Raw genomic sequence first — 8924 nt, 5'->3', positions numbered from 1 at the left:
CAACCCCCCAATCAGCCCTACCCTGAGCGTGACTGAGGGTGGCATCACAACATCCCAATCGCCCTGCTCTGTGTATGACAGGGGGCGGCACCCCAACTCCCCAATCGGCCCTGCTCTGAGCCTGACCAGGGCCTGCACCTAGGGATTGGGCCTGCCCTCTGCCACCTGGGATCAGGCCTAAGCCAGCAGGTCGTTATCTCCCGAGGGGTCCCAGACTGCGAGAGGGCACAGGCCAGGTTGAGGGACCCCCCCTTCCCCCCAAGTGCACAATTTTTTGTGCACCAGGCCTCTAGTATATGTATTATAAAAACAGTTTAGAAAACATTTTTCTGCAGTTTGCTTTTTCTCTCAATATTTGCGAATATCTTTTTATGTTAGTATAAATAGGTCTATTACTGTTTTAAATTTTGTGTAATATTTTATAGAATGGATATATTTACCCATTAACCTACTGAATGATTTTTGAAGTTGTTTGCATTTTTTTCTGACTGTATACAGTGCTGCTGAGACCATCCTTTGTGAGTGTGTGTAAGTAATTTTGAATAATAATAGTAGTAAAAATTTCTTAGCAGTAGAAATGCCAGAGCAAGTGGTATATGCATTTTGAGTTTTAGCCTTATTGCCCAACTAGGGGCCCAGTGCACTAATACGTGCACCTTGAAAGGAACTGTGGGCCGCGAGGATGTGGTGGGCACAGGGGCAGGTCTAAGCTCTTCCTCCGCGCCCCCACTCAGTCCCTCCCGCCACAGCCCCTGGTACCCTGTCTGCCGGCAGCACCACTCCCGCGACCGCTCCCACGTGCTGATGGTGCTGGCCCCGCTCACATCCTCTGATGGCACGGAGCAATTGGGGCCGCACCATCAGCGGGTGCGAGCACCGGGCGGGACCATGGTGTGCAGGAGCAAAGAATTTACAGTAACCACCAGAGGCTTGACCTGATGACAGCAACTGGCGCCCCACCTTGGTCTGGTGCCCCTGCTCACCTCCTCCACCATCCCGCCACGGCCGATGCCCACCATGTTCTGCACTCTGCTGCCTGCTGTGGATGCCCACCATTTTGCACGTGCCCCCTGGTGGTTAGCACATGTCATAGCAACCAATTGTTCAGTTCGGTTTTCCCACCGTTCGGCCTATTTGCATATTAGTGTTTTATATAGAGAGATTTTGCTCTAAAAATGAATAAAATATATAATTCTATATAATATATAAAATTAATTAAATATATAGATTTTACTCTTAAGTTTTAACTAAAACTTGATTTCATAGTATGACTTAAATGTGGGTTTTCTTAAATTGATGGAATATACAGTCACGTACAGGTGATACTTTTTCCTTCACATGAAAAAAATATATTATTTACCAAAAGAGGAATAATCTTAGAACTTAACTCAATTTGGAGGAGTTACATCTCTTACTCAAGAGGAATTTGCTAGGGTAATGCAAAGATAGCCCAATACTCTTCCTCCTTTTCTTTTCACCTCCAAATTTTGCCTTTCCTTACATCCTGTAGTCATCCTTGACATTGCCCCAACTTTCATAATTTATAAAGGATTGCTACCAGCTGCAATTAGCTTCCTCAACATTCCTCTCTCTTTTAACTAACCCTAAGTATCTCCATGTTGGCCGGATGAGCTTATACATGGGTTTCTTGTACCTCCCACTATAGGACTATTCAGAGTGTTTAGGAACGTTAGAAGTTAGACAGCCTAAGTTAAAATAGTGGGGATAAGTAACTAATTCTTTTCAGGTCTCAATTTTCTTATTTGTAAAATATGGACAATAAAGAGTGCCTATTTCATAAGGTCAGGAAGGTTAAAGGAGTAAATATGAGTAGCTCTTACCACCATTATTGTGATTTGGTAATTGGCATGAGTCTTCATAGGCAGTGATAGATAACTGAGGAAGATATTTGTGAACCAGTTTTTAAAACCATCTTTTAAAATATGAACAACCCATTCTTGAAGATTGAAAACATTGTAGATATCTTTTAATAAATTTGAAGAGTTGGATTATGTAATTTGAGGCTTTCTGAGAACATTTCTTTTAAATATTATATTTGTGTATCAAGTAATTGTTAATACATTTATTAGCTAATTAATGGATCATGATTTACCTGTTATGTACTCTGTTTATACTCTGCATTTTTAAATGAGCATTGAAGAATGTACAAATACTTCATTGCTCTTTGTCCCTATAAAAATATATGATTATTTCTGTACATGAATAAGTATATTATTGAACTTCTGAAGTAAATTAGATGATAATAAAAGATGAATAATACAATTAGATGAGAGGAAAATAATAGAGGAGGAGCTATAAACCCTGACAGGCCTATTTTAGTTCCCTGAGATATATGCTGATTACAGTGCTACTTCTTTCCTTCTTTGGCATTTAGCTGAAGGGAAGGTGGCTTGTTTAGGGAGCAGAGCTGGCACATGCCAGGGTTCCCTAAGTCATTAGCTCCATGATAAAGAAATCAGGTTGTCCTCTAACAGCTTCTGGAGAGGATATCACACTGTATCATGGCAATAGAAATACATTGACTGACCATTGAGAATAGAAGGTGATGAAGGATCTGTCTGTTTCAGCTACTACAAAACTATAAATTGAAATTAGTCACTACTTTGAAATGAAGATTTAATTAAGAATAAAATTTAAATATTTTCCCAAGTGTTTGTATTTATTTGCTGCTGTTGTCCTCTCTAAAGAAAGGCTTTTTTGAGTCTGAATCACTTGAAGTTTGCTCCTTCTTGGTGCCAGTAGTTGTCAGGATTTTGCCTTCAGCTTGTAACAGGTGTACTGGGGCCTTTGTAAACCACAGACTTTTATATTCCCTAGTTTTAACAGCAGGCATTACAATGGTAAGAAAGGCATTCTTCTATAGGTCCCCCAAAAGAGGCTTAATTCATCACTTCCGCAGTGCAGACATCTGCCTGTATTCTGCCTATATAGATTGAACTTGACAATTTTAACACAAAAGAACACTGCTACATACATGTAAATAGAGCATTATTTTGGACAATAGAGTTACTAAAGCAGTTAGGTCACAGTTAAGAGGAAGATGTAAACTAAAAGCCGTTCACTTCTTTGAATTTGCTTCCCAACAGAGTAAGAGGAGAAGAGAAAGCATTAAGTTCCCCACTAGAAACCACAGCTATAGATAATGGCACATACCAAACGTAGCATAAGCCAGTTGTGAACATGTCTTAATATCTCAGTTTAAAATTTGCAGAATGATTTGATGTTTCCTAGTGCTTAGAACCAACTATTTCTGTGACATGAGACATACTTCATTCAGTGTGTCTCTAATGTGCTTCACACTGAGAGGCCTCTGATGCTTTAGGACCCTGAATACTTTTCAATACAAAGAATGTGCCACCACGTCTAACATTCTCTCCAAATATAGAATTCTCCCCCCACTCTTACCCCCTATTTTTATCCTGGCAAAGATTCCAATCCAGTAGGTCTGAGGCGGTATTTTTCACAGTGTGCCTCAAGAATTTCCATATACACTTAAATTTGAGAACTTCAGGGAAAAGGGGAGTTTTGATATTGGGATAAATCAAACTAAATTAAGTAGCAGAAAGGGGAAGCTAAAGATTTGACAGTGGTTCTTCAAGTCTATGATTTCTCCTTTGCTTGCCTCCTGTGGTATCACATAACCAAGGTAGGAGGGTAAGTCAGATCCACACTCCCCAGTTGGGAATGAGAGACAGTTAAACTGTTTCACTTCTTCAACAGATGATTTCACTTTCCCTGAAGGCTTGCAACTTTGACGAATTAAGCTTTGGTAATAAAATGCTCACAAAGATTAATTATACAGTTATAAAAAGTTATAGCATTTATAATTATATATAAGAGTAAAAATATGATAGGTTTTAAAACACTTTACGTGGACCATTTAATTTTCATACACAGATTCTGGTTCCTGCCCAACTGGGGGAATATCTAAGAGTAAATGTATATATACATGAATGATGTTTCTCTCTGCATGCCTTTTTCAAAACTAAATGCTGAGAGATTTGTCTTTGATAACAGACGGCCATTAACAAGTACAAATAAATTTTTTATTCATTTTATACAAGGCTTAGGCAACACTTTAATGCATGTAATCAAGACATTAGGATTTGATTAGTTAAACTCTATCGTTGAAGTTTAATAAATGAATTTTCTATTTTAAGGGGATCATCATTGTAGACATTTAATTTTCTGGTCTATAATATATATTATACATGTCTTACTCCTAAAATGTTGAGTTATAGTAAGTTTATATCAACTAGTTATCTTTGCTTGCATTGCAATGGCTAAGTGAGGATGTTTTCTACAGAGCCACATGAGATATCTAATTTTTATTATCTAGTTAATTTTTTATCCCTGCATTTTAAATTTTAGGGTTGAGGAAATGGAGACCTAAGGAGCTTAAGTGATTTTCTGGAGGACACGGTTTTTCTAAACTGAGCCTAGAACTGAAGACTTCTCAATTCTAATCCAGGATTAGGAACCGCACACATCCTCGCAGCTTATGTGGAGACTTTATTAGCTTATTTGCAGTAAAATTTTGTCTTTGGCCCATTTTTCTTCTGCGTTGCCTCCTCCCTCCCCCATTTGCTCAAGAGGTAAATTAAGTTTAGCCAGGCAGGCATGGTTCAGTGGTTGAGCATGGACCTATGAACCAGGAGGTCACGGTTTGATTCCTGGTCAGGGCACATGCCTGTGTTGTAGGCTTGATTCCCAGTGTGGGGTATGCAGGAGGCAGCCGATTAATGATTCACTCATTGATGTTACTATCTCTCCTTCTCCCTTCCTCTCTGAAATAAAGGAAAAAAAAGAAATGTTAATTCTAATACTAGTTCACAGCCCCCCTTCCCCAATAAAAACCACAACTTGATTTCCTTAAGAACTTGAGAAGCATAATTTCATATATTTAGACATTTGCTGTTAGATGTCTTTCAAGCTGGACAAGAATAAAAGTCTGTATGCATGTAAATTAAATGATTCTTAAAGGCATTTTAAATCTGTCATATATTTAAAAAATATGATAGTGTTTTAAAACCTACTAGATTATAAGGAAAAATTCATTGTGTAATTCAAGTCAAATAAAAGTGATTCCTGATTATTATTCCTAGTACTTCTCTTTCTTAGTATGAAAAATACAAGAATTGAGTGTATCCTGAAATTTGGGAGAGTATCTGAATGTTAACCCATTTGCCACTTTAAGCCAAGAAGAAGCCTAGGATTTTCTCCAAACCAAATTAAAATCTACTTAAAATATCTGGATATTTCTGTGGCAAACAGAAACTCCAAGCCTCATAGAGCTCTGACCCAAGCAGCGAAGGGTAGCACAACTCCCTCACACCACAGGAAGTCAGCCCCCATCCATGTCCTTCTGAGGCAGGACTCCTTGTAGGTCTGTGCCTGCAGTTTCCAATAGGAAACAACTTAAAATCATAAAAATTGGGGGAAATAACCATTCTGAGGGTAGAAATCAGAGGGAACAGTGAGGAATGCATAATCAGTACCTTGTCAGAGTTTTCTCTAAGAGGAGGATAAGAAGGGACATGCCAGATATCCCAGGATTTTAGGAAGATATTGGGAAGAGGTAAAATATAAAAGTTGAGACTCATAGTTTAGTTGTTTGGGAAGTCTCTTCTGATGAATGCACGTGTCTGCCAGTCTCTGTGTGTTTCTGTGTCTGTCTTTTCCTAGAATCTAGGCAATTGGCTGGATTAGGGACTCTGAATCCCTGTGGGATACAGATACAGCCCCAGTAAACTCTTCACATCATTGTTGTATCCTTAAATCTTCCTGTACAAGAGAACCATGCTAGCAGATGCCTACAAACATCTGTGTCATTCCTTAAATTTATCTTTAATTTACGGTTCATAATCCTTGCCTTGATGCCTCCTGGATTCAAACTTTAGCTCCAAGGTTCTGGGTTATATTCTTCCCCAGGGGGGAGAATAAGACTGGATTTGGCATTGTGGCTGAGGATGAGTCATAACAACTCCTAACCTGTTTCTCCTCTCTAGTACAGGGATCATAATCTATGCTCATCTCCAGTGGACATTATGAAGAGAAACAGGTAGTGAAATAATGTGTTTGAAGACACTAGCAGTGGTTCCTGTTTGATAGGAGTCATATGCATGCCTTTCTACCTCCCTCTTTCCCCTTCTTCCTCCCAATACTTGATTGCCTGACAGTGACAAACACTAGCTAGGTATTAGGAAGCAGTCATGAGCAGGGCAGATAAAATCCTTGCTCTCTGGGGGCTTAAATTTCTACCTAGTACCTACTTGGAACAGCTTTCTCTGCCTTCCAAAAGAGCAATCTCTCCTGCTCTTCTTAATAGACCACACATTTCCATTGCCATCCTTGCTGATTCTCTTTCCCAGCCTTTAAATGTTGGGCTTTGTGTTAGATGCTCTTTTTATCCCATACTGCCTACAACAGGAAACCCTGTTGATATCCTGTCCTCTCTCTTGGCTATTTCAAAGGTACTTCAAATTCACCACATCTAAATGTGAACTCATGACCTAAACACTACCCCTCTTACCCCCAAACCTGATCCTGCTCCAATGGTCTGTGTGTCAGTGAGTTTACAATATCTTGTCCAGTTGTTTAATCTAAAAACCCATATGTCTCTCAACCCTTGATCTCCCATACCTCACATATCCACTTCTTCAAGTCCTATTGATTGTCCTATTTAGTTCTCCATTTCTGTTCTCACTGCTGTTTTTCAAGCGACCACTTCATCCTTTGTACAGACCATCAAAATGTCATCTTCACTGTTCTCATATATTTTTGTTTTCCAATCATTCACACTTTAGAGTGATACTTTTTAGATACATAAATATGTTCACATGGTTCCAGAATTTGAGAGTACTCAGTGAAGAGCCTCCTCTCCTCATGAAACTGTTACTCATCCTAAACATTCTTTCAAGATATTTTATGCATATGTAAGAAAATACTAACACACAAGCTGTTTTTAAAACTTTATTATTTATTAAAAAGATGGTGGGAATGGCCAGGGAGAGGTCAATGGGAGAAAAAGGAGTCATATGTAATACTTTAAACTATAAAGAATTTAAACCAAAAAAAAAAAGGTCCACTATTACACTATATATAGTTTTCTTCACCTTGTTATTTTTTCCCAATCAACAGTATATGCTGGATATCTTTCCACTGTAGTACATAGAGAATCTTCTCATTAATTTTTATGGCTGCTTAATATTTCATGGTACAAATATTGAAATTGATGTACATCAGGACAAAACATCATTTACTGTCTAGAGCAGTGGTTCTCAACCTTCCTAATGCCGCGACCCTTTAATACAGTTCCTCATGTTGTGGTGATTCCCAACCATAAAATTATTTTTGTTGCTACTTTATAACTATAATTTTGCTACTGTTATGAATCATAATGTAAATATCTGATATGCAGGATGTATTTTCATTGTTTGCGACCCACAGGTTGAGAACCGCTGGTCTGGCGTGTGCCATTCTTCCATTTTGGATAACCTTGTCATGAATTCCCATTCATTACTCTAAGGGGGGAAAACTGAGATCAGTTGCCAGGGTTCTCAGGGTCTGGCCCTTCTTCTCTTCTCCAGGGTTGTCTTGTATTGCTTTTTCCCTCGTCCTCTACTTTGTTGTTCCTTGGACATGAACTATCTTTTATTTACTCTGCATACCATATCCCTTCCCACCTGAGACCTCTGCAGGATCTCTTAGTCTCACATGCAGACCCAGACGTTCAATGCAGGAGCTGCCGAGCTGTGGTGACTTGGCAGTGGCAGTTCTTGGGTGACACACCCGGAACCAGAGAGGAGGGAGCCGGATTCCAGGGTGTGTCACCCGAGAACTGCCCTCTCACAATCTGGGACCCCTTGGGGGATGTCAGAGAGCCGGTTTTGGCCTGTTTCCCCACAGACCAGGCCGAGGGACCCCACACACCGCCCCAGGTGCTGCTCGCCAGGGAGGGACCACAGGAGGTTGGCTCCAGGAAGTGTCCACCTGTCTTGCCCAGTTCTGCCCTGCCAGCCACCCTCTAAGTAATTTCTTTTCAATGAGCACAAATCCATGCACTGGGGCACTAGTTATTATATATCTGTATGTGTGATTATTTGATTGATATTTACCTCATACACTAAAAAGTGTTTCTTATATAGTGAGTTGCAACCCCTAAGGGATTATGAAATCAGTTTTTAAAATTATGACAAGATCTTTAAAAAAAGGAACTGGAATAGGAAATACCAGACCTCTTTACTTATAGTAAGGGTATTTTTTCATCATACTGTACTTCAGATTAATAGATAGATGTGATCACATAAGCACCCAGATATATAGGTGTATTGGTATGATGTAAATTGTATTTCTTATTATGGATCTTAGTTAAAAAGAGTTTGAAAGCCATTGAACTAGATGATAAATCCTGTGAGGATAGGAATTCTGTATATTTTGTAAACCATTCCATTCCCAAATCTAGCAGAGGCCACTCAGTATATATGCTGGCTGAACAAATGAATGAAAGCATACCTTCTCAGAGTGGTTTATAGACCTTCTGTCTTATTCCTCAGGACTAATGGATCCTGGTTCTAGGCAGATGTTAGTGATTATTTCCTTGGCCAATTGAATCTGCATTAGATCATTATAGGAAAATAAAAGTAATAGGAAACAGTACCTACCAATATATCTTTTTAAGGAATGAATCTTAAACTATTTAATGAAAGGGTTTTACATTTAAATTATTTTGTATTACTTATGAATCTTAGGCCTTGAATACCATTTTATTTTATTTTATTAATAAATAATGAAACATGATTTTTACCTGCCTAAATATGTGGGTGATTTTTCATTTCTAAGGTAGTCTGCATACAGGGCTTATTACATAGCTATTATCTTTTGTGTGTGCTTCAGCAATAAAA

At 38.9% G+C, this 8924-nt stretch overlaps 1 protein-coding gene across 1 annotated transcript in view; it reads left to right on the top strand.

Annotated features, from left to right (window-relative positions):
• The window catches only part of ZSWIM6 (zinc finger, SWIM-type containing 6), a 94266-nt gene that overhangs the window by 19694 nt on the left and 65648 nt on the right, over positions 1–8924 (top strand).

The sequence above is a fragment of the Myotis davidii genome, unplaced genomic scaffold (genome assembly GCF_000327345.1).
Source record: "Myotis davidii unplaced genomic scaffold, ASM32734v1 scaffold135, whole genome shotgun sequence".
NCBI lineage: Eukaryota > Metazoa > Chordata > Mammalia > Chiroptera > Vespertilionidae > Myotis > Myotis davidii.
This window is presented reverse-complemented; position numbering and strand designations above follow the sequence as displayed.